Source organism: Lissotriton vulgaris, chromosome 4_1 (assembly GCF_964263255.1).
Source record: "Lissotriton vulgaris chromosome 4_1, aLisVul1.2, whole genome shotgun sequence".
Classification (NCBI taxonomy): domain Eukaryota; kingdom Metazoa; phylum Chordata; class Amphibia; order Caudata; family Salamandridae; genus Lissotriton; species Lissotriton vulgaris.
The window spans coordinates 1,174,823,882-1,174,849,563 of record NC_141691.1 but is presented as its reverse complement, the minus strand read 5'-3'; positions in this window follow the sequence as shown (position 1 = coordinate 1,174,849,563).

The window sequence follows — 25,682 nt, the reverse complement described above, 5'->3', positions numbered from 1 at the left end:
CAAAAGCAGAGAAATTGATGGGATAAACATTACTATTCCCACTCCAGTGAGTGCAACAGTAAAGAAAGTGTTGGATAGTGGTATGATATTCTCACTCCAGTCAGTTCAAAACAGTAGGGAAAGTGCAGGATAGAGGAGGGGTAAACATTACTATTCAAACTCCAGTGAGCCTCAGAGGACAGTGGAGGGGTAAAAATTACTATTCCCACTCCAGAGAGCGCAACAGTAGGGAAAGTGTTGGACAGCGGAGGGGTAAAAATTACTATTCCCACTCAAGTGAGTGCAACAGTAGTGAAAGTGTTGGTTAGCGGAGAGGTAAAAATTACTATTCCCACTCCAGTGAGTGCAAAAGTAGAGAAATTGATGGGATAAACATTACTATTCCCACTCCAGTGAGTGCAACAGTAAAGAAAGTGTTGGATAGTGGTATGATATTCTCACTCCAGTCAGTTCAAAATTAAAAACAAACAACATTTTAACAACAATAAAAATATTTTAAAAAACTAAATAAATGTCAAAATATATAAATATGATAAAAATTCAAATACAAATATATTGAATAATAAAATTTAGAAAATCCATATTTTAATGTTAAAAAATATAACAAATACCTAAAATAGTATATTAAATAAAATAAAAAATAACTTCCAAATAGATTAGTATTTGTAATGAAAATTATTTAGAAACATAAACATTAATTATTACGTAAAATGTCATTTCTTTATTTCCTACCCTATAACACCGCACAATTCACAACCCACATCTAAATTTTTAAAATATGTGCTTCCTAAACTAACATAATTAATGACCAATTAACTGAATATTATTAATTAAAAAGCAAATTAAAATTCAGAAAAATTATTTAACTTTCCACACTTTACCCCTAAAATCCCCATAACCCATAGCTAAAATTAAACTGTAAAAAACTTAATTACACTATTATTTTCTATAAAAAAAACTAATAGTATTTAACAACCAATTATGTAGTAAGTCAAATTAATTTCTCCCCACAATGTACCCCTATAACAATAAAACAAACACACAACAAAATGAACAAATACCCTAATCAAATAGAAATGAAGTAATTATTACTGATTACCAACTAATTTTTGATTAATTTAACAAAAATTACTTCCCACCCTTTACCCCATAAACCCTGCAACTCACACCTAAAATTGGTTACACATATTCCATATTTGATTTTCAATTATTTAATTTATATTAATTAACAACTAATTATTAATTAAATATAAATTACTTCCCAACCTTTAACCCATAAACTCCACAACCCACTCCTAAAGAAATCACAAAATTACCATAATTAATTATCAATGTATTAGTTAATATAATTTAACAACTAAGTATTATTAATTAAACATAAATTACTTCCGACCCTTTAGCCCGACAATTTACGTAATTCATTTCATATAAATGATCTAAAATTAATTAAGACCTAATTAATAATTATTTAAAATAAATTAATTCCCACCTTTACCCCATAAACCCCACAAACCACATATAAATAAAATCACACAATTACCATAATTAAATATCAATAATTAGTTAATATAAATGAACAACTAATTATTGTTTAATTAAACATAAATTACTTCCCATCCTTTACCCCTATAAACCTCACAACCTGCACCTAAAAAATTACACAATTACCATAATTAGTTAATTAATTAATTAATTTTAAGTAACAACCAATTAATAATTAGTTACAAATAAATTACTTCCCACAATTAACGCTATAAATCTAAACTAAATGTATACAAAATATTTAGGCTGTCCGGAATTTGGTTAAAACCGACTCACCCCGATATTACCCTACCGACTGCAAATCAGCCGACCCGGTTTAAACCGAGTATCGCTGAATTTTTTACATTTAATTCACCACTTGGCCATTTGCACCTTTTTGCCACTTGAGGGAGCCAAAGCAGTACAAACCCAGCATCTGAGCTAGGCATCGGTAATTCCATGTGTCGGATTACCGTCATCTGGGCCGCAGAATGCACCTTTTAGGTTAACGCACAGTCAGTAAGATGTATGCTGCTGCATAAGCATGTGTTGCAGCCTTGTAGACAGTACAATCCACTGTGTAGGTGTCTTTCACCAGGGCCACGCGTTATAGCCCACCGCTAATTAGTGTCTGAGCTACTGTGCGAGAGCAATCACTGCATCTGAGGTATGACGGGGCGCCCCACAGGTATGACGGGGTGCCAAACACAGCTGAAAATGGAGGTAACTAGCGTCTCATCCACGGCGGATTGACAGTTGAAAGCTACAGATGGCCCCAGTCAGTTCATAGCATGGGCTCCCATCTTCTATTTCATCATTTCACATTAAAGCGAATGTACGCCAATGCTGAGTACAACAATCCACAATGCGAGTACTCACTATTTACTCCAGCCAGGCGCAACTCAGGAACAGTACTGTAGGTATCACATTGTCACTCCCAGCCAGTACAAACCTGAGTTATCACATAGCGTAGTTTGGGACTTTGTTATTCCCTAACATTTGTCCAGACAAGCAGGTAGCATCACAACAACTGCCGTTTGGCATCCACAACCATACTCACAGCCAGTGGACAATGTCGATGCTAATCGGGCCCAACAGTATTAAAATCCAGCAAACAGGCCTGCAGATCACAGGGTCCATGCAGGTCACCTGAATCAGTTTAGTCACTGAGTCTCGCAGCGGCTTACCCGCTTGCTATGCTGCAGGCAGGCCGCTCCATCACTTACTGCGCTAGGCCAGAACCGGGAGGCCTCAAGGCTGCACTACGTTGTTTTGGCCAGGGTCGGATTGGGAAGGTGGGCCTTCGGGCATTGGCCGATGGGCCGGGGCTCCAGGGGCACTTGTGGGCCGTTTTTTTTTGGGCCTCTGCAAACCTGCTCAAGAGACTTACAGTGTTCCCTAATCCCCGCCAGGCCATGGCACTCTAATGAGGCGCCAGCATCACAGTTCTATCCTGACCTGCTTTAATTTGAGGCTGGGGGCCCCGGTGTTGCTCTGGCCTTTGGGGAATTCTTGCCTCAGCCTCCTGCTTTGTGGGGCCTGCCTGGCAAGTAGCAGTGTCATCCCCTGCTGGGCCCTGGTCTTTAGGTTATGGGGTAACAAAGGAGGGTGTGAATACGCGCGGGGGCTGATTTGTGGCCTTTGTGACATTCACACCTCAGGCTATTGTGGGCTGAGAGGGGGATACGAGAAGCAGCCTTCCTAGCAGCCAGGTGTTGTCACCTCAGCCGCAGTGTCTTTTAGGCCTTGTTGGGGGGTGCGTGGCTTAAAGACTGGATATGGCACCGCACAAAAATGTGTGTCTATAAAAGTACAGAAAAGTGTGTTGTGGAAACGAACAGACTCTTCGAGTGGCCGATGCTTTCAAATAGTAGACTGCACGCCAACGCTATCTTTGTTTGAACTTGCTTTTGTCCCATTCAGTGGGTTGTGTCGGGCGCTGGCAGCGCCTTATTAAACCAGCCGGAGAATCTTGCACACAACTTGTTTAGTTTAGTTTAAAGCATTGACCTAGTGACGGAGGGGGGGTGGGTGGGGAGACAAGACTGACTGTCCGCTCAATTACCAGCTCCCAGTATGACAGAAAATAGTGCCATTATAATAACCAATACCCTGAAAGGGAACAATAATAAAATAATGGTACCGTATAATCGGGAGTTAATGTGAACAGGCGGTGCATTGCGGCAACAACTTTCCATAAAATATTTGGCTGCGCACCACAGGTTACCGGAGCCTCGGCTCAGCCGTATTATCACTAACGAAGCTGTCATTACAGACGCCGTGCATGAGTATTTTACAGGGTTTGCGTCGGCCCGGTTCTCCAATGGGCTGGGCCCAAGCTCTGCTTAGAGGCTCTGCAGGGGCATGCCTTTCCCTCCCACGCCAAGGGGTTGTTGGGCCCACTATGCTAATTCAGAGAAGTTGTGGATGTGGACATTCACCACAGAAACCCACAGGACCAGAAATTAACCAACCGGACTAAACTGAGAGAAACAGGCTGTCTGAGAGGGTAAGGCAGAAGGAACCTGCTCCGAAACCCTTGGGCTCACCCTGTACTTACCCTGAATATGGTCAGCACTGTAATCAAGGGGTAAGATGCAGTTCACTTAGGTTACATTACACAAAAGCCCTACCAGCACAGACAAGCAGCCAAGGACTACGTATGCCTGGAGAACTTTGAAAAGGACTGAGCGACCAGCCAAGGTGGCTTGGACTCCCAAGGCTAAATAATTTAACCATCTCACAAGAGAAGGGTGAGGCTCTAGTGTGGAAAAAGGGGATTGAAGGTGGGCAGAGAGACACACAAGGATAGGGGTGGGGTGGGTGCAATGGGAACAAGCATTGAAAATGCAATAGGTCTCGCCTTTGATTAAGTTAAAGTAATTTGCTTTCCTAATGGTATTGTATAGCAAAGCAAATGGCTTTAACTTAATGAAAGGCAAGGCCTATTGCATTTTTAATGCTTGTTTGAACAGTCACCTTCAGGCGAGGTCCAAGCATGCTACTGTTGAATATGTGGCGTCTCCCACTGGGGTCTCTGCGCCTAAATAAGCTTATGATGGCAATGGCTTCATGTAACCCTATTCGATAGCTAGGTGAGGACTGAATGGCGGCGGATGAAGCTAATGTATTACATGGTGTGCCTGGGAGCAAAGAAAGTATAATTCAATGTTTAGTGCTTCAAACCCTCCCCGTGAGAAAGGAAGCGTCAGTGTCTGCCTGTTTATACGGGGTTGTTTTCCTCCCCATGCCAATCTGATAAGCTGCGTTTTAATTGCGCTAAAGAAGAGCGGCCTGGATGGTATGGTGATGAAAAAATAAAGTAGTTTGGGTAGAATTACCATTTTTATCAGTGAGACTCTGCTTGCCAGGGAGAGCACCATTGCTATCCAACCAATTATTAGATTTGTGATGGATTCTAAGGTGACTCCATAGTTTGCCCTCAGTGTCTCTTCCCTATGGCGGGATATCCTCACACCCAGCTATTTCATTTCCGATGCGCACCATGTTAGCGGACATTCTTGGGGGGATTCGGGGGTGGGTGGGGTTAGAGGGAAAATCCGAGACTTACTCCAATTAATATGTATCCCAGAAATGTCACTAAACTTAATGAACTCTCACAAAACAGGATTCAAGCTTATATTCGACTCCTGGAGGTAAAGGGTGATGTCATCTGCATAGAGGGACACTATTATCTGTCAGGAGGGATATTGAATAGTATATGCTCTATGATGTTGTTGGAGTTTAGCAGCTAGTGGTTCAAATGCGAGGGCGAAGACTAGAAGTGATAGGGGACACCCCTGAGTATTTCCTATAGAGATCGAAAAGGGGTTGGAGTATACACCATTTATCTGCGCTACTGCCATGGGCTGGCTATTAAGCAGTGCTATCCAAGCAAGAAATGCAGGTGGCAAAACTATTCTGCACAGTGCGTAAGTGTTAGCGGCTTCGCTATAGTCCCCTACTGGCGGGGCTGCAGTCGGCCACTTTGTTTCAGACTTCTATGCTGAACCGTAGACAATACTAAGCAACTCCCACCCTCTTTTGGAGGGAATCCCCCTTCTTGGATTCATCTTCGCCATCCAAAACAAGCAAAATGCCGCCCATCACTTTTGTTGACCTCACCTGACCTGGTAACCCTCCGCACATTACATAAATTAGTCCATCCTCCATGATTTCAGTGTGTTCACCTTCTACAAACATCTACATGTTCTCCATGCATCTCTGCATTAACTGCAAACAAATATGGTAATACACTGCCTCTTCCTCCCCAGCATACTGATCCCTTTGCAAGCCGTCCACATGTTGCTGGAGTTCACAACTCACGCCCCCAGCACATGGTGCACCCAACAGTACCTTATTCCATTTCAGCACTTTCTATACAATCCTGTTGGAGAGCAGTCAAAAGTGCAAAAGCTACCATCACTGTTGGACCAAAAAAAATCAAGTGCAACACAAAGCTCCGAATACTCATAATTTTGTTTTTGCTAGAGGAAGTCAGTTTTTAACCCCATTTTTTTGACTTGCATATGTCCCTTCAGCCACATTGCAATTTCATAATAGCATTAAAAAAAGTTCTCTACGTATATTTGACAAACACTTGCTGAGTGACCAATGCAAGCTTCCATTTAAAACAAGCATTTACAATGCAATAGGTCTTGCATTTAAGCAGTTTGAGCTATTCACATTGCAAATAACAATGCCTTTTATTTCTGTTTTCATTTTACAATGCCAGTAGCTTAAACTCACATAAATGCGAAAACTATTGCATTGCAAATGCTTGTTAAATCTGAGCTGCAGAATCAAAGAACAATGGAAAGTATTTCATGACTTTATTAAGCTTCTGAAATGTAGAGCAGTATACAATTTCTGAAAAAAAAAATGAAAAAGCAATCATAAAAGCAAAGCGTTTCATAAACACCAGCAAAACACCATTTCAGTTGTTTTTTATGGCGCGAAAACAAGTAAACACTGAAAAGCACTGTTTTTTTGAGGTATGGAAATCACTGAAAAAACACCACCAGAATTTAGCAAAAATAGAAACTGAAAACAGGAAAGCCTAAAAATAATAATTAATTTATAATAATTAAATAACTTCTCTTCCTAGTCCCCTATAAATCCACAACCCGCTACGGAACAAAAAGAAAATAATGAATTTATTTAAATTCAAATTCAAAACTTCAAAAAATGTAACACAAATATTAAAAAACATAAAGAATACATATACAAAACAACATACATTTAAAATATCAACTAAAATACATAACACTAATTTAAAAAATCGATATTTTAAACATCTATGTTTTTGCAAAAAAAGATTAATTACTTCTATATTTTTTAAAACAATATTCCTTACCTAAATTAAAAATTGTTGACCATGATAGTCTTGCTGTTGATATTTCTGAATCACGATATTTTCACCTCAATATTTGTGTAAGTCAACATTTCCAACTCAATATTCTGTTTCAGCACCAGCAGGGAGGAGGTAGGCGGGAAATAGGGTTTCAGTTTTGAGGATAACTGTTTTAGACCTACTGCTCAAGTGGAAGGGAGGAGCCCCACACACCAAGCAGTACAGAATTTACCGGGGACAGACGGAGCTATAGGGAAACAAACAGGGAGGATGAGAGATAGAATAGTCCTTCTCACAAATGACCCAAGATAACAGGAATAGAGATGTAAAGATTTGGTCCTGGAAAGTAAATGGCCTGAACAGTAAAATCAAGAGGTCAGTGGTATTGAAATTCATCAAAAGACATGCCCCAGATATTATTCTTCTACAAGTGACACATCCCTGGGGCAATCGAAGTAAGACACTAAATCATTTTGGCTACATACTGTAGGCACACTCAGGGTATACTACCGGGTCAAGCCGGGTGGGGATCCTATGTAAAGCCATGTTTCCTCTCCAGGTAAACGAGGTGTGTACGGAGTCACTTAGGAGATACGCTGCATTGAGTGGCCATGGGAGGGGAGACGGATCCACCTCTGCACAGTGTATGTCCTGCCGGGGCTCCAAACAACTACATTTGATATGCTAGGGACCAGACTTCGAGAAATCCAAGAAGTGGATATGAATGACATAATCTCTACAGAATCTGATACATTAGGTGGTCCTCAATGGGCAGGAAACAGGCCCTTTGAGGGACTTTATTGAGGCCTTGGGCCTCTGTGACATTTGGAGATGCCAACACCCCACAGCCAAACAATACATGCACTTATCGGTAGCCCATGGTAGCAAAGCATATGAGGGAGAGGTGTCAGACCACACACCAGTTGAGGTAGCGCTGAGAGGCCCTGTTTCTCTATGAATAGATCAGAATATTTGTAAATAATTATTTTAATATTATTAAATGATATCTTTACGTTTTTTTTCAGATATTCTCCATTATTATCAAGAAAGATTTAGTATGATAAGAAAAGACAACAAAATAAACAGCACAATTTAAAGGAGAGAGAAAAGCAGAAATTAGATGAAGTACAACATGTGACATTGACGAAAAAGTATTCTGGTAAGAGAACTAAAGAATTTGTTAAAAGACTTTTAAGGATTGGAAAAAATTTTGGAAATGGGGAAAACAGAAAGAAAAGTTGTAGAACCACGGAGAAGGGAATGAAAAAGGACAAATTAAAAGAAAACCAGGTTATGGGAAAACAATCTATATTGAATGAAGCATGAAAGAATATAAGGATATTAGAAAACTAATGGATAAAAGTAGAATACTACAAAATGTATTGAAAGATTGCAAAAAATATTTTAAAAGATTCGCCTTTTACAAGAAAAAACAACAGATTGAAAGTGTAGGCGAAAACGCTTTTGAATTGAAAGAAGATTGTTTACATTATTATTGAATAGAATGAAAACATTGAATAAAACAATGCATTTTATGAAGGAGAAAAGTAAAAGAAAAAGACTGGTTAATAGAACTAACTTTTGCAAAAATAATTGGGTGAATGGAACCACACTTCTAGTACGGTACCTTTTTTTAATGAAGAAAGCTATTTTCAGCAAAATACATTAGTTCATGCAGTTGATACCAGTGGTCATTCTTATGGAGTTAAAAACGGTTGTCCAATTGAAAAAGAAAAGATGACTGCTAGAAATGTGGAAGAAGTAATTGCTGAAGAAGTTCAAGGGAGATGTTTACAAGCTCCAGTGTATAGGTGGGATTGTAGTAGTATTTGTAGTGTATGTCAGGAATCTATTGACATTTTACAAAATTTCTTATGAAAGTATGGTAACAAAAGTGTTAAACAGAGGATTAAGATGTTGCAGGGAATAGATCATTGTATAGTGAGAAAATATAGTAACTTGCAAGGTCATTCTCTTGCTTGTCTTTCTAGAAAAGTGTGTCAAAGTACTTTTCCTCATTGGAGAATGTTAGCAGAACATCATGCAGACATGAAGAAGTTAATAAGAAGATTGTACTATGTAAAAAGTCCTGCATTATCTTTAAGTGAAATAAACTCTGCTCTTTTGTATGGTTCAGTATCGGGTGTAAAAAAAGTTTGTGTTGATATACAGTTTTGTTTCTTTGGTCCTGAAGAGGAGTGTAGAGAAAGTAGGAGTTTCATAAGTGTGGGTGTTGAAGAAGAAGTGGAAGACAGTACTACTGAGAAGTTTGTCGAAGAAATGACAAAGTTTAAGGTAGTTTGTTGTGAAAAACCAAACTATGGGGCAGATTAGGATGGCGGACAGAAAGCGTCCAGACTGCCAGTCTCGCGGGAAATGACCGTCCGACCGCACCATGGGGAAACCGGTGGTGCTATCAGGATTCCCCTCCAGCAAAACCCGACCGCGGCGGCCGGATGTCTCCAAAGACCGCTGACCGCAGACGGAACCATAGAAAAACCGACTGCCGCCGACAGAGTGGCCGCAATAACAGTCCTAACCGCGGACAGTGCAGCAGAGTCCGTCCATGGGCTGGCTGTGGTGTTGCGTGGGGGGCATGTGCCTGAGGCGGGGAGTGATTGTGCTGAGGTGGGACTGGTGTGGGTGCACTTGTGTGTGTTCCTGTCCCCACCAGGGTGTCTGGTGTGAACAGGTACCAGTGTTCATGCATGCTGTGGCGTGGTATGTGTGTATTGCATGCTTGTGTACCTGCGGCAACGTCCACGAATGTGCATGACTTGCTGGTAGTGAAGTAGGAACAGGGCCGTGTAGGGCTGGGTTCATGGCAGTATCGTAATATTGCGGACGGTCGGGACGTAAATCCGCACGGCGGTGAGCCAGGATTGGCTTCAGCCGCCGTGGTGTCTGGTGTGTTCCAGCTGGCGGTTCATGTTTTTACATGGTGGACGGTAAATGTGCCCAGTTCCCCTTCCTAATATGGCGGACGGAAGGCCCGCTGTGGGGACGATGAGGTGCATTTTCCGCTGCCTCCGGCCCAGCAATCATGCATCCGTCCCCCATCCTAATCGGCCCCTATGTTTGTATTTGTTGTCACCGTACTCACTATAGAAGTCAAACTAGGAATGTTGATGTCTATTTAAAAAGTGTAAAGGAAAACAATGGTTAGTGGGAGCAATTTGGTGCTTATTTGTTGGTGGAAGGTCGTTTTCAGTTGGGTAGTGATCAACGTATTTGTAAATATTGTTACAACAAATTGGAATAGAACAAAATGCCAGCCAGAGCTTTACATAACAACCTAGAGTTGGTAGGTATTACTTCTGAACTGGTAGATTTAAATACATATGAGGCCATTCCATTCCAATTCAATCTGTGCACCCGTTTTAGGCTATTGTTCGAATGGAGCCTAAAACCGGTAAGCTGCCTCCAACAGATTTACAAAGAGGTTTGAAAGGAAGAGTTGTGTATTTACCTTTAGATTTTAAGAAACATATTGAAACTGTTGGTGTAGAGAGAGAATAAAGTGAACCTGTAGTTATTCTTGGTAATGGTGTACCAACAAAGAGTCTGAAAATATGGCAAGAGTTAGTAGATGTCACCAAACTTCAGAAAGCTACATTATATCTTATACAAAACAATATATATTATAAAAATGTATATGGGGCAGAAGAAGAAATATATTTAGAAGATGACAGAGAAATTTCAACTGGCCAAATAGAAAAAGTGGACACGTCCAGGAGTGAAGATATTTAGGTACTTTACAATATATATCCTCTACATTAAAAAAAGTAATTGGAAACACTATTGATTTTTTTTCAAACGAAAAAAGCAAAAGGAACTCCCATGAGTGTTTGGGAAAAAAGTTTAGAAGCTCGTTGTTCTCCACAGCTCTTCCCTACCAAAAAAGGTGGACGATATGATGAACGACCTGTACAGAGTCCAGCTTCAGAACGCCGTACAACAAGATTGTGGAGAGGATCCCATGATGTTGACAGTGGGTTCCATATTTATTTCATCTTATGTTTGAAAGGGACTTGTCTGGACTTTCATATGCAGTGAACCATATACTGAAAACAGGAGTTCATCTTACACATATTTCGGCAAAGGAATGTTCAAAGTTGAACAAAGAGATGATCATTTAGAATCTCAGTTAATTAATTTGATGGCATGTCAACGTGGTGCCAATGAGTATTGGTACTGTCGTCAAGGAGAACTTAAATGTATGTTAAGGAACTTAGGAACCCCCTACATGGTTTGTTATGCTTAGCTGTGCTGAATACGCATGGTATGATTTACTTGAACGAGAAGCAAATTCAAATGTAAAAAAGATTGAATTGAAGACAGCTGGAGAACTGTGTTCCGTGAATCCTGAAAATGTTTCTGAATATTTTATTCATAGGTTTCAAGCTAGAATGTCTTTTATTTGCAATAAAGTTATTCCACCTCTCAAAGAAGTTATTGATTTATTTTGTAGAAAGGAGTAACAAGCCAGAGGTGCACCTCATATTCACATGCTGTTATGGATCAAGAATGCACCAAAATTTGGAACTGATACTGATGAAAGTGTTTTGTGTTTCATAGAAAAATATGTTACCTCTGCCATACAAAAAGAAGGAGGAGAAAGCAACTTGAGACAGCAAGTTTGACGGTTTCAATGTCATCAATGTGGGAAATACTGTCGATGGAAATACAAGTCAAAGGGAAAATGTTTTAAAAATGTCGTTTTGGATTCTCATGTCCAGCAATTTCAAAAGGAAGAGTCAACAGTTTCATGTTGGCAGTAAGACATACTATAACTAGAACATTTCCAAAGAATACTTACAACATAAAAAGAACTGAAAAATCAAAGTATATTAATGACTACAATCCAGTGATTTTGACGAGGTAGAATGCGAATATGGCTATATAGTATGTTGCAGATAATTTGATTGCTGTTGCTCGCTATGTTATGTCATATATAACTAAATCTGAAAAGACGGAGTTGAAAGAAATGTGGGAAGACATTGCACAAGAGAAGACTCTTAGTAACAAATTGTACAGCTTTAGTTTAAAGGTGCTTTCCCATCGAAAGATTGGACGGTACGAATGTTCGAATCGGTTGACCTCTGTAATTTTATTTTCAAAGTCTAGAGGAATCATTTGGGTAAGTGTAGGTCTTGCTGCAACACGAAATTGAGTATTGATATCTGTACAAGAAATTGAATGCTTAGCATTGAATGAACCAGAAGGTACAGGTATTGTTAAAACGAATATGTTGGATACGTACTATCCTAAAAGAAGTCCACATCTTGAAAACGTTCATCTGTATGAAGTACTGCAACATTACAGCTTTAAGAGAAATGTTTCAGAAAATATTAATGAAGAAAAATATGCAGTAATTGGATTTGAAGGATGTTTGGTAAAACATTCCAAAGGAAATCTTATTAACCACAGGAAACATGGGGCCCCATTGAAATAGCGGACGGAAAATCACCCCGACCGCCATGGAGGTGGAAAACAACCGCCCGCCGGGACCGCGGATAAACCGGCGGTCAAATTAGGATCAACCGCCAAAAAAGACCGACCGCGGCAGTAGTGGGCTAACAGAAACCGCCCGACGCGGGCGGTGACGACCCAAAACTAACCGTTGCCGTCGGAAAAGCAGCGGAACAGCTACACCCCGCCGCAAGCATAGCGGAGACACCGCACGGGAAATTAGGATTTCCCCGATGGTCCCACGGTACGAAGCGCTGTTTCCGACCGCCCTGGTCGCACACTGCAGTGAATGTGAGAGACAGCGGAAGAGCTGCAGCATAGGCACCGCAGCGGACGGTACATGAAAAACATGGCGGACGAAGCCAAAACACCGCAACGATGCATAACTGAGCACAAATGAAAGTAGCCATGCCCCACAAATACACCAAACACATACCAATGATAAAACAAATGCAAAAAATAAACATTACAATTCCCAGGACAACACCCACAATACACCTCACAGCAAAGGCCCAATTGGACACAATCACACAGCTGAGTATAAATACAGTCCCTCTACTGATCACAATCCTTTGCAACACTCCAGAAGAGAAGGACTAACACCACATCTGACAGGAGAGGCAAAACAACACAACACACACACCACCACCACCATCACCACCACCACCATTGCACCAGCACCAATATTTCCCTAGCACACAACACCCCTCCCACCTCAACACCACACCCACCACACACACACCTGCATCCACAAACACTGGAAACACCAACCACAATGGCAGCACAAAAAATGCCAAAATTCACAGAGGGTGAGTTGACAGTCATGGTCAATGAGATAGTGAGAGTAGAACCACAAATGTTTGATAGCCTGGTCCAACAGACACCATTAGCCACAAGAACACAAATGTCTTATAAAGGATAGTCCAAAGGGTCAATGCAGTAGGGACCACTCCGCGATCCAAGAAGGAGATCATGAAGCGGTGGCATGATCTCAAGAGGGTTGTCAAGGAAAAGTGCAGCAAGAACTGAGAGCTAGCGAACTGGACTGGCAGTGGCCCTCCCATCCCACAGAAAATATTCACACCATGGGAGGAGAAGGTGCTTGCCATACTGCATCCTGAGAGTCTCACAGGAGTAGCCGGGGGAACGGAGGCTGGTAAGTACAAACAAATGACAACCAACACACTGATAAGGACTTCCCAAACACCATTGCACGGTGCCCCTCACCTAACAGGTAGGCAGCCAATCTCACTGGGAGACATGTTTGGGGTGGGATGCCTGCACTACCACTCCCAGCATGCCCCCTGTCCCACACCCCAGCAGCATGGAGGCCTCCCCCACCCAGGTGCATGTGTCAGCCATTGCACTGTCCACCCTCAACTAACAGGTAGGTAGCCATCTTGTATTGGAGGACTGTTTGGGGGTGGGAGGCCTGTATCACTACTCCCAGCATGCCCCCTGTCCCACACCCCAGCAGCATAGAGGCCTCCCCCACCCAGGAGCATGTGTCAGCCATTGCACTGTCCACCCTCACTTAACAGGTAGGTAGCCATCCTCACTGGGAGACATGTTTTGGAGTGAGAGGCCTGCACTACCCCTCCCAGCATGCCCTCTGTCCCTCACCCCAGCAGCATGGAGGCCTCCCCCACCCAGGAGCATGTGTCAGCCATTGCACTGTACACCCTCACCTAACAGGTAGGCAGCCATCCTCGCTGGGAAACATTTTTGGGGGTGGGAGGCCTGCACTACCACTCCCAGCATGCCCCCTGTCCGACACCCCAGCAGCATGGAGGCCTCGCCCACCCAGGACCATGTGTCAGCCATTGCACTGTTCACCCTCACCATCTTGTATTGGAGACTGCTTGGGGGTGGGAGGCCTGTATCACTACTCTCAGCATGCCCCCTGTCTCACACCCCAGCTGCATGGAGGCCTCCCCCACCCAGGAGCATGTGTCAGCCATTGCACTGTCCACCCTCACCTAACAGGCAGGTAGGCATCGTCACAGGTCTGGCTGTTTCTGGTTGAGAGACCTGCAACACTACATACAGCACCAATTGCATGCAATGCATCCACACAGGACATGTATGATTAGTTGATGTTTTCATGCACCATGTAATAACAGCCAGTATTGCATGTAACAATAATACAAAAGTTGTCTCAATTGTGTAGTGTACAGATAGAAGATGACATGCAGCTAACAGAATACTTGCACATTGCCCTACACAGACCATTTCCCATCTAATGCACAGGTGATGAAGATCTTGCTGCTGAGGGCAACAACGACCAGCAGAGCCAGTCTCCACCCCCGGTACATGGACTCTCGGATGGTGACTCCCAGGACAGTTTGGACGATGAGTTCCAGGCCGGCCCATCGGGTGTGCCAAGGCCCAACAGGTTCCAGGTCCCCATCCTCCCCACCACCATGTCTGCTGCACCAACAACTGCACAGCAGATCCCTGCAGTCATGGCCTGTGCCTCCACTGCTGCCTCCCCGGACACCACCACCACGACCACCAGCGCCCTCCCTGTCCCCGGGGGCGACCAGGACACAACACCAACTGTGGAGGGCAGGGAGAGTGTGCGAGGACCCACCATGGTGAGGCAACAGGTCCGTGGTAGCAGGGCAGGTGGGAGGGCCAGGGTCCCCCCAGACCTCAGGAGGTTGGCACACCATCCCTGGACCACTTCACCAGAGTCATCAGTGCATATGAACCGGTCCAGGGGCAAAGTGGCCAGTCAGACGAACTTTTATGTGAGCTCATCCTGCTGATGAGGTCCATCGACACAGGCATTGGTGAAATGGTGGACCTCATGACCTAGCAAGTGGCATTGCTGAGGGACAGGCCTGCATCACAACCAACACCTCCACCCCCTTCTGTTGTGCTGCAGGATGACAGTGCACCATCCCCCCCTGTGCCAACAGAGAGTGGCGAGTCCTCAGACGCCGCTGGCCATTCAGCAGGACCCCACCGCCAAAAAGATCAAGGGGGCGTCCAAAGAAGAGCCTGGGAGTCTCCAGAGACAAAGCACCAGCCACACGCCAGTCATGGAGCCAGCACTGATGGCAACCCTTTTCCCCACTGCATTGACTGTTTGGACTGTCCTTCCCCACACTGCCTTGGCAATGGCAATTGTCTGCTGGACTGAGTCACCACATCCATGTGGTGTCTACTATTGCATCTCATCTACCATGACTGTCAAATCACTGCCCATTCACCACCTTCATGTAAATATTCCCGCACTCCTTACATGTTCACTTTTCAAATAAAAAACTTGACGCACCAGACCTTGTGCTATATCGTTTTTAGTGCAATATTTACAGTTTTGAAAATGTCCAAGATGTGTCCAAATGATGTACAGTATATAGGGCAGCATTATTCTGAAGCACCTAGGGAGACACGACAGAACAACAGTCACTGGTGTCATTGTGGCATCACAGACCTAACACTACACAAAACATACACATGAGACTACATAGCAGGTGAAGGAGGGCACTGTAGGGGCCACACCAGGCAAAAAGGCAAAGGAGGGCACTGTAGGGGTCAACCCAGGCAAACAGGCAAATGAGGGCACTGTAAGTGGGACACCTGGCAAAGAGGCATAGGAGGGCACTGTAGATGGGACACCAGGCAAACAGGCAAAGGAGTGCTCTGTAAGTGGGACACCTGGCAAGCAGGTTAAGGTGGTCCAGAGGCGTAGCCAGACAAAGCGTTCTACAGGATCCAGCACATCACCAGAGGGAGTTCCAGTGTCTTGACCAGATGCGGGACAGTTAGTGTGTGTACCTGTTGTGTCATCACCAGTTCCCATTAACCCCAAGACAGTGAAGCCATTTTGTATTCCCAATAAGTGGAAGGGCACCCCTCCAACCTCTCCCACTCACACTGTGTCCCAGGTCTACATGACTCTACATCCACGTGCCACTATACCACCTAGTCCAAACAGCCCTCCAGCTTGCCACCCAACTGTTAGCCCTACCTCACCTGTTTCTCTCTCTCCCCAGTCAAGTGTTCCTGCTGACCCCGACACACAGCCAGCTCCAAGTCCACCTGACAGCCAGATGTGAGTGGCAGTCCCCCTCATACACCTGTCTCTCAAAGAGGTGTGCTAGTCCTGACCATTGTTTGCCACCTAGTTGTGTTTATGGCCATGAAAGGGTACAGTCAAACACACTTACCTGTGCAGCTTCTCATGCCCTGACTGTGCACTTTGCCCTGCCCACTGGCCTTGTCATTCACTGCTGTTCTGGGCTTGCCTGTGCAGCTTCTCATGCCCTGACTGTGTACTTTGCCCTGCCCACTGACCTTGTCATTGACTGCTATTCTGGCCTTATCTGTGCAGCTTCTCATGCCCTGACTGTGCACGTTGCCCTGCCCACTGGCCTTGTCATTCACTGCTGTTCTGGCCTTGCCTGTGCAGCTTCTCATGCCCTGACTATGCACTTCGCCCTGCCCACTGGCATTGTCATTCACTGCTGTCTGGCCTTGCCTGTGCAGCTTCCCATGCTCTGGCTGTGCACTTCGCCCTGCCCACTCGCCTTGTCATTCACTGCTGTTCTGGACTTGCCTGTGCAGCTTATCATGCCCTGACTGTGCACTTTGCCCTGCCCACTGGCCTTGTCATTCACTGCTGTTCTGGCCTTGCTTGTGCAGCTTCTCATGCCCTGACTGTGCACTTTGCCCTGCCCACTGGCCTTGTCATTCACTGCTGTTCTGGCCTTGCCAGTGCAGCATGTCATGCACTGACTGTGCACTTTCCCCTGCCCACTGACATTGTCATTGACTGCTATTCTGGCCTGGTATGTGCAGCTTATCATTCCCTGACTGTGCACGTTGCCCTGCCCACTCGCCTTGTCATTCACTGCTGTTCTGGCCTTGCCTGTGCAGCTTCTCATGCACTGACTGTGCACTGTGCCCTGCCCACTGACCTTGTCATTGACTTCTATTCTGGCCTTGCCTGTGCAGCTCCTCATGCCCTGACTGTGTACTTTGCCCTGCCCACTGACCTTGTCATTGGCTGCTATTCTGGCCTTGCCTGTGCAGTTTCTCATGCCCTGACAGTGCACTTTGCCTTACCAACTGGCGTTGTCATTCACTGCTGTTCTGGCCTTGTATGTGCAGCTTCTCATGCCCTGACTGTGCACTTTGCCTTACCAACTGGCCTTGTCATTCACTGCTGTTCTGGCCTTGCCTGTGCAGCTTCTCATGCACTGACTGTGCACTTTGCCCTGCCCACTGGCCTTGTCATTCACTGCTGTTCTGGCCTTGTATGTGCAGCTTCTCATGCCCTGACTGTGCACTTTGCCCTGCCCACTGGCCTTGTCATTCACTGCTGTTCTGGCCTTGCCTGTGCAGCTTCTCATGCACTGACTGTGCGCTTTGCCCTGCCCACTGGCCTTGTCATTCACTGCTGTTCTGCCCTTGCTTGTGCAGCTTCTGATGCCCTGACTGTGCACTTTGACCTGCCCACTAGCCTTGTCATTCACTGCTTTTCTGGCCTTGCCTGTGCAGCTTCTCATGCACTTACTGTGCACTTTGCCCTGCCCACTGGCCTTGTCATTCACTGCTGTTCTGGCCTTGCTTGTGCAGCTTCTCATGCCCTGACTGTGCACTTTGCCCTGCCCACTGGCCTTGTCATTCACTGCTGTTCTGGCCTTGCCTGTGCAGCCTCTCATGTACTTGCTGTGCCACCTGCCCTGGACACTGGCCCTGTTGATCTGCTGTGTTGGACTCTCCCCTGTGCCATGGACACTGGCCTTGTTGCTCTGCTGTGTTGGAGTCTCCCCTGTGCAACCTCTCATGTACTTGCTGTGCCACCTGCCCTGGACACTGGCCCGATTGCTCTGCTGTGTTGGATTCTCCCCTGTGCCATGGACCCTGGCCCTGTTGCTCTGCTGTGTTGGATTCTCCCCTGTGCCATGGATACTGGCCCGGTTGCTCTGCTGTGTTGGACTCTCCCCTGTGCCATGGACACTGGCCTGTTGCTCTGCTGTGTTGGAGTCTCCTCTGTGCAGCCTCTCATGTACTTGCTGTGCCACCTGCTCTGGACACTGGCCCTGTTGCTCTGCTGTGTTGGAGTCTCCCCTGTGCCATGGACACTGGCCCTGTGGCTCTGCTGTGCTGGAGTCTCCCCTGTGCAGCCTCTCATGTACTTGCTGTGCCACCTGCCCTGGACACTGTCCCTGTTGCTCTGCTGTGTTGGACTCTCCCCTGTGCTATGGACATTGGCATTCCTGTTTACAGTTTGCTTGTGCAGGATATCTTGCATTTGTTCAGCATGTCGTACCTTTTTTTTTGTTTAAATTTGTTTATTGAGGTTTTTTCATAAAACGAAATACCAGAAAAACAGTTCATTACTCGTTGCACTTTTTGTTTTACATCGTTATTACGATTGTTGTAGAACAGACATCTGATGCAGGTCAGTAGTTCAGCATGTCATCAGCTTTCAACCCATGTAGTCCTTTTACAGTGGGGTGTGTCATGCAGGGGGTGGTTTGCCCCTGTGCTGCGCTGTTCATATTTGTTGCCATTGTAGTTGCGGGTGCGCTTGCTTTCGTTGGACTTATGTGAACCCACTTGTAGTGTTTACCTGCACATGCCGAGTGCTATGTGTCTGTGCTTGAGTGTGTTCGTGTCCCCAATAAGTGAACTGTAACCTCGTAACTTCATAACGTCTGGTGCGTAACCGTACACCAATAACTGTGTGGGCTCAGATTGGACAGGGGTTGGCAGGGGATTTTAATATGTCGATGGATCGCATTTCGTGATATGGGTGATGATGTGATGTGGTCATCCCGTGACCGACCACCTGGTGTGCAGGGAGAGGGTCCGTGCGCGAAGCGGGTCTGAGCGAGCAGTTTCACCTGCGAGAAGGACGCGGCGATACATTGCATGTGCTGGTGTGGAACTAGGGACATTCCTACGTCCTTGGAGCATCCGCCGCGGGCCCTATAGAGGACACATGTGCCGTCTGGGCTTGGGGGCTTGTCGGTTCAGACTCGGGGGTGGTTTCATGGGTGAAGGTATGAAGTAGTTGTGCCCACTCGAGAGAGATGGGATGTTTGCGGGTACCTTTCGCTTCTTCATCTCGTAAAACCTCTTCTTCCACCCTCCCCTATTTTTTCAATGCCCCTATCCAGGCTGCCAACGGGGGACCTGCCAGGGCTCGCCAATATATGGCTATTCCCCTTTTCGCCAAGAGGATGGCAAGGGATAGGGAGCGATGCTGTGTTTTGTGAGTTTTCTGTCTACGGAGCACTCCTAGGGCGCATGCCTCCCAGGTGAAGAAGGATGTGATTTTGGTTGTGGTTCTGAGTGTCTGGTGGACCCTGCCCCAGTATTCCTGAAGTGTAGGGCAATCCCAAAACATGTGTTTGAAATCCGCGCTCAATAGATGACAACGGGGCAGGTAAAATCTGTATCTGGATAAAACTTGTGGAGCCGATGAGGGGTAAGGTAGGCCCGATGGAGGATGTTAAATTGGATATTACGGAAGGGAGCATTCCTGGATGCTTTTTTAGGAAACTCGAGGGCCATTTCCCACTCTTTATCATGCAGTGTCCGTCCTCTTATTTCCCATTTCTGACGTAGCGGTTGCAGGGAGGGGAGAATAAGTGTTCGTACTGATTTGTAAAGCAATGCAACCAGGTGGCGCCCCATCCCCATGTGTAAAATTGTGTGAATCACCGGGTGAGTTGGCGGTTCCCCTACTGCTGGGTCCCAGTATCTACGGCTACTGTCGACCAGTTGCCTGTGTAGTAAGAATTGTCCTGGGGAAAGCCCGTTTTGTTCCGATAAGTGGGCGTACGTTTTGATTTGGCCCTCCTCAAATAAGGCTTCCATGTCTGTGATCGCCAGGTCGGTCCAAATTTGGAGGGTGTTGGCACTGTAGTAGCCGTCGTCCTTGGGGAAGCCCACCAATGGGAGATAGGGTGGATATGGGGGTCGCCTCGGGGCATACAATGAATACGCAGCATATCAGTGCAAGCTATGGACAGCAGCAAAGGCCGCTTGCGTACGGGCCTTGTACCTGGGAGTAGCAGCCGGCAGATAACTGGCAGTGGCGTGCGGCCTTCCGCGGTGACGGTCTCCCCCGTGTGCCGCTCCGCCGTCCAATAAGACAGCCATTGCAACTGGGCTGTGAGGAAGTATGCCTCAAAGGAGGCTGCCTCCAGCCCCCCCTCCATCGTGGAGATGTATAATGTCGTCAGGGCCACCCGGTGTCGTCCCCCCCTATATTAGTTCAGCAAGCAAGGAGTCTAACTCCTTAAAAAATGGCCGCGGTTGTATAACTGGGATGTTAGCAAAGTGATATAACAGGCGTAGGACCATAATCATTTTGCCCAGTGCCACTTGGCCTATTGGGGCTAGAGGCAGCGATTTCCAGAACCCCACCGCAGACCAGAGACCCACCAAGGCCCTACCATGGTTCCCATCGTACATATCTGTCGGGGCATGGTGTAGGCGCACTCCCAGATACCTGGGCGCCTCGGCATTCCACGCAAGTGATTGTGTCCCTATCTGTATCTCGAATGGGGCTATATGCGGGCTGAGCGGATACAGGGTGGATTTGTCCCAGTTAACCTTCAGGCTAGAAGCCCCCGCGAAGTCATGTAGCACTTGCAATATGGGTGTCAGGTCTTGGGTAACGTCGCGGACATATATCAGAAGGTCGTCCGCATAAAGGGACACACAATGTGTCATGCCTGCTGGTGGAATGCCCCATTCCTCCCCCTCCTGGCGTAAACGTATTGCCAGGGGCTCCACCGCTAGGGCGAACAGGATAGGGGATAATGGGCATCCCTACCTTGTTCCCCTCTCCACAGCAAACAGTGGGGAGATATTTTTGCCCATCCTGACTCTCGATGTGAGATTGGTATATAGGAGTTTTGTATAGGCTACCAATGTGGGGCCTATGTCTACCCTGCCAAGGACAGCAAACAAGTAGGGCCATAGTAAGTTGTCAAAGGCTTTTTCAAGGTCCAATATGAGGCAGGCAGCTCGTGGGAATTGCATCTGTGTTTCGTCCTGTATATGGAACAGCCTTCGTATGTTTTGTGAGGTTGTGCACCTTGGGATGAATCCACATTGATCTGGGTGGACTAAAGGTGACAGAATTTGGGTGTATCATTCCCCTAAGATTTTCCCTAATACCTTGCAGTCCATTTTGAGGATGGGTATTGGGCGATATGTAGAGGGCAGGGTGGGATCTCTGTGTGGTTTGGGGAAGGTGACTATGATTGAGTCTCGGAGGGAGCTGAGGAGTATTCCCTTGTCGGGTGCTTCATTATACATTATTGCCATACGGGGGGCCAAATGAGTTGCGTACGCGCTGTAATATTCTACTGGGAAGCTGTCCATTCTTGGGGCTTTATTACGTGCTAGCGCTCTAATTGCATGGGTCACGTCCGTGGGTTTAATCCGTGTCTCCTGTTACTTTTTATCTTCTGCCCGGATTTGGGGAATTGGTAAGGGGTCTAGGAAATTGGCACTTGCTCGGTGACTGTCCCATGCTGGGGCCTTGTAGATGCCAGAGTAGTAGTCATGAAAGACATTTAGAATGCCCACTTGTGAGTGGCGGAGAACCCCGTGCCATTTATCACCAATGTGATCAATTTGAGCTCTGTGTTTTGTTTGGCTAACCATGCCAGGAGCGCGCCTCCCCTATTACCCTCCCGGTGGATCTTTGCTGCGTATAAGCGGAAATTATATTTAGGGAGGTCAGTAAGTGTTTCTGCATAAAGTCTTTTTGCCTCTTCCATTTGTTCTGGTGTGGTCCAACCGTGGTCCGCCTGTTTGAAAAAAATTGCCAGGGTGTGTTCAGCTTTTTGCAACGCGCCCTCTAGAGTTTTACGGATCCCTACTATTTGTTGAATACAGTGTCCACTCTCCGCTACTTTATATGTGTCCCACTCTATCAGACATGACGTCGCTGTGCCGGTGTTTAGTGTAAAATGTTCTTGCATGTATTCCCCGTGATCATGTTTAAACACTTGGTCTGTGAGGCAGTCTTTCAGTAGCTTCCAGGTGAGAATGGGGGGTGTGGTGGTCGCCATCGTAGGGTCAGTGTGTGCGCGTCGTGGTCTGAGATCACCCTCCCCAGGTAGTCCGTATGCTGTCCTTTTGGTAGTATGGCGGCCGAGCAGAGGAACCTGTCCAGGCGCACCCGCAAGTTGTGCGGAATGGAATGAAAGGAGTATATTCTGGTGTGTGGGTTGCGCAAGCGCCATATGTTTGCCAGCGCCCAATGTTTCACCCATATGTTGAATGCCTCCGTTTGTTTAAGAGCAGGTGAGTGTGTAAGGGGGATGCGATCTATCTAGGGATATGTCTAGGGCGCAGTTGTAATCGCCGCCTAGGATCCATGGGGTGTGTGTGTGTTTTGTTAGTGTTCTGGTGAGGCGGGACCAGAATGGGGGTTGTTCCACTTTCAGGGCATATATACTTCCTAGCAATATGGGTTGGCCCATAGCGTATCGCCCCTCTTTGTCTATCTCCCTCGTCATTTTCTTGAATGGGGTCCCCGGACAGATCCAGATTAGGGCTCCCCTGGCAAAGGCCGAGTATTCTGTGCACATATGATACCTCGCCATTTCTTACGCAAGCGCTCTACCTCCGATGCCATCAGATGTGTTTCCTGCAAAAGGGCTATCTGCGCTTGCTGCCTCTTTATGTAACCGTACACCGCATATGGCTTACTCGCTGTATGCATCCCCCGCACGTTGAGTGTGAGAATTGTCATGTCCGTGTTAGGAACTGGTTTGGTCATGTTCTGTGGTTGTGGAGTGGGGATGGGTTGCCCTTTTGCCTGCCAGCTGGTCGGAGTCCCCTACCATCTGCACGATCACCCATTACATAGTCAATTTCTTGCCATCCGTGTGTTCCTTTAGGGGTATCAAAGGGCTGCCCTGGGGTTACTAGGATCTGTAACCAGAACTGTGGCAAACGTTTCCAACTAAGGGGACTTATCACTCTGGGCAATAGGTCCAAACTGCACATTATGTGCTAACTGTGCTACGTTAGGTTAGGGGGGGTGTTGCGTGCGTGCCTTGGATGGTTTGGCCTCAACCGTCCGCTGCTATATGGTGTGTACTAAAAGCCAGGGGATGGTGCTGCTGTACATGTTACTCACGGTCCAATAGTCCATGCTGCCAGGAGCGTAGGAGGGTCCAGGATATCATTCTTGTGTGCCTTCACTGCAGAAGCGGGCTCAAGGCAGGCAGCTGGATCCCACAGGAGGACCGGCGAGGATGGAAGCATCATGGCTTTTTATTTGTGTCCCCCTCCCCCAGGCATCTTCTCCTCAACATCACAGTCATATTAGTGTGTCCGCTGTCGGGGGCGTCACCAGCGGCAGCATCACTGAGCCATCCCGAGACGTTGTGGCGTCGCTGTGCTCCTCGTCTGTTGTGAACAGGTGGGGGGCTCTTTCTCCATCGGAACTGTTGCCCGTCAGTCCCGTCACTAGTGCTGCTTCTCTCAGAGCTCTTCTGTGTTCCGCAATTATTTGTTCTAGGTCTGGCATTTTTTTATCGTGAATTTCTGTTCGTTTGGGCAGTTGCGTTAAGGTGATTGGCTTCCGCTGCCGCCATCGGCTGTTTGATAGTTGCCAACCCTCTCTCAGATGTTGTTCCGCCCAGTCGTTCGCCGCCCCGGGGTCTGTAAAGAAAGTCGTGGTGTTGTCATGGATGATCTTGAGGCAGGCGGGAAATAGAAGTGCATATTGTATGTTGTGTTGGCGCAAGACACGCTTCACTGCCAAGAAGAAGGCCCGCTGTCGTTGCACGGCCTGTGAGTAATCTGGGAACAGCATGACCTGTTTGTCCTCTACTTGGAGTGGAGCTGCCTGTCGAGCCGCTCGAAGCACCGTGTCCCTATCCTTGAAGTGGAGCAGCTTCAATAGGAACGGCTGAGGTGGTGATCGCGGGGGCGGTTTCCTGGCTGGGACCCTGTGGGCTCTCTCCACGGAGAAATAAGGGGTGAGGTCATGCTCTGTTGTGAAGGTTTTAATCCATGCTTCTGTGTAGTGGACAGGGTGCTCTCCTTCTGCTCCTTCCGGCAGGTTAAGGACGCGAATATTGCTTCTGCGCGACATCCATTCTAAGCCATCTGTTTTGCTCTCCAGGGATTTCACTCTTAGTTGTAGCTCTGCTAGGGATTCCTGGTGCGCCTATAGTTGGGGTTCCATCGCAAGTGTCTTCTCGCCCTGGTGTACTTTATCCGCTAATTTTTTGTGGTCATCGCGCAGCAAATGGAGGTCCGTTGCTAGTTCACCAAACTTGGTCTAGTTTGACGGATGTGCCATCCGTGCCCGGAGGTTCTCTTGATGGGTGTGCGGGCATCTGGTTTGAAGATAGTTTACAGGTCGCCATTGGGGTAATCGTTGCCACAGTCGCTCTGTCCTCCCATGACTTTCCACTGCTCCCAAATAGTACGTATGCGCCTCGGCTGTCTCTTGGCGCGGCCTGTGACCTGGTGCAGCATGCGAAAGATATTGGTGTCTTCCCCTCTGGAGTTCTTCCAGGTGTGAGAGTTGTGTGGGATATTCGCACCTCTAGGTCCGGTCAGCGATTTTGGGGGAATCCGTTCCTCCATCGCCTAGGCCCCACAGTTGTCACCGCTGTATGGTGGAGCTCGGGCCCCTCTATTACGTCTCCGGCCACTCCTGCTGGTAGGACCATGCCCTGGGAGATCCCAGTGGTAATGTTCCTGTTGCACACGAAGTGCACATGTCCCTCCTCTCTGCACCGCACACTCTGCAGCCCTCAGTCCCCCCGGCCACACAGTAGGGCCACGGAGTGGGGGGGGTTCTCCCTTCCCTTCTCCTTAGGTGATAGTGTGCGTCCTCCCGGGGGTGGGAGCCGCCCCAGTCTCTAGGCAAATGCGACCTTCCGGTTGGGCTATCCCTCCACTGTTTGGTGGCTCCTCCGCGTCTGGATGATGGACGCCAACCTGGGGGGGTGATGTCGCCCCCCTTCTCGTTGGGGCATGATAGGAGGCTTCTCGGGCTGGGCCGCCGTAGGGACTAGGGGCCGATGGCAGTGGCGAGGCCGGGCCTCCATCAGGCCGTGCGTACAGGGCCAAAGCCCCCTATCACCTTCCAGCCGCAAGGCGGCAGGCCCCTCCAGCCGTGTCTCCCGCCACTGTCCCCGCACACCGCAAGCGTGGTCTCCTGTCAGCGAGCCTCTTTTTTTCAACGGTTGGGTGGTGGAGGTCGAGACCCACCGGCGCAGGAGGTCACACTGTGAGCCGCATCCCGTGGTCTGTCCACAGCCAGTAGTCACCCACTGTGCAGGTCACATCGCTAGGGGCCACACAGACCCACGGCCCCACCACA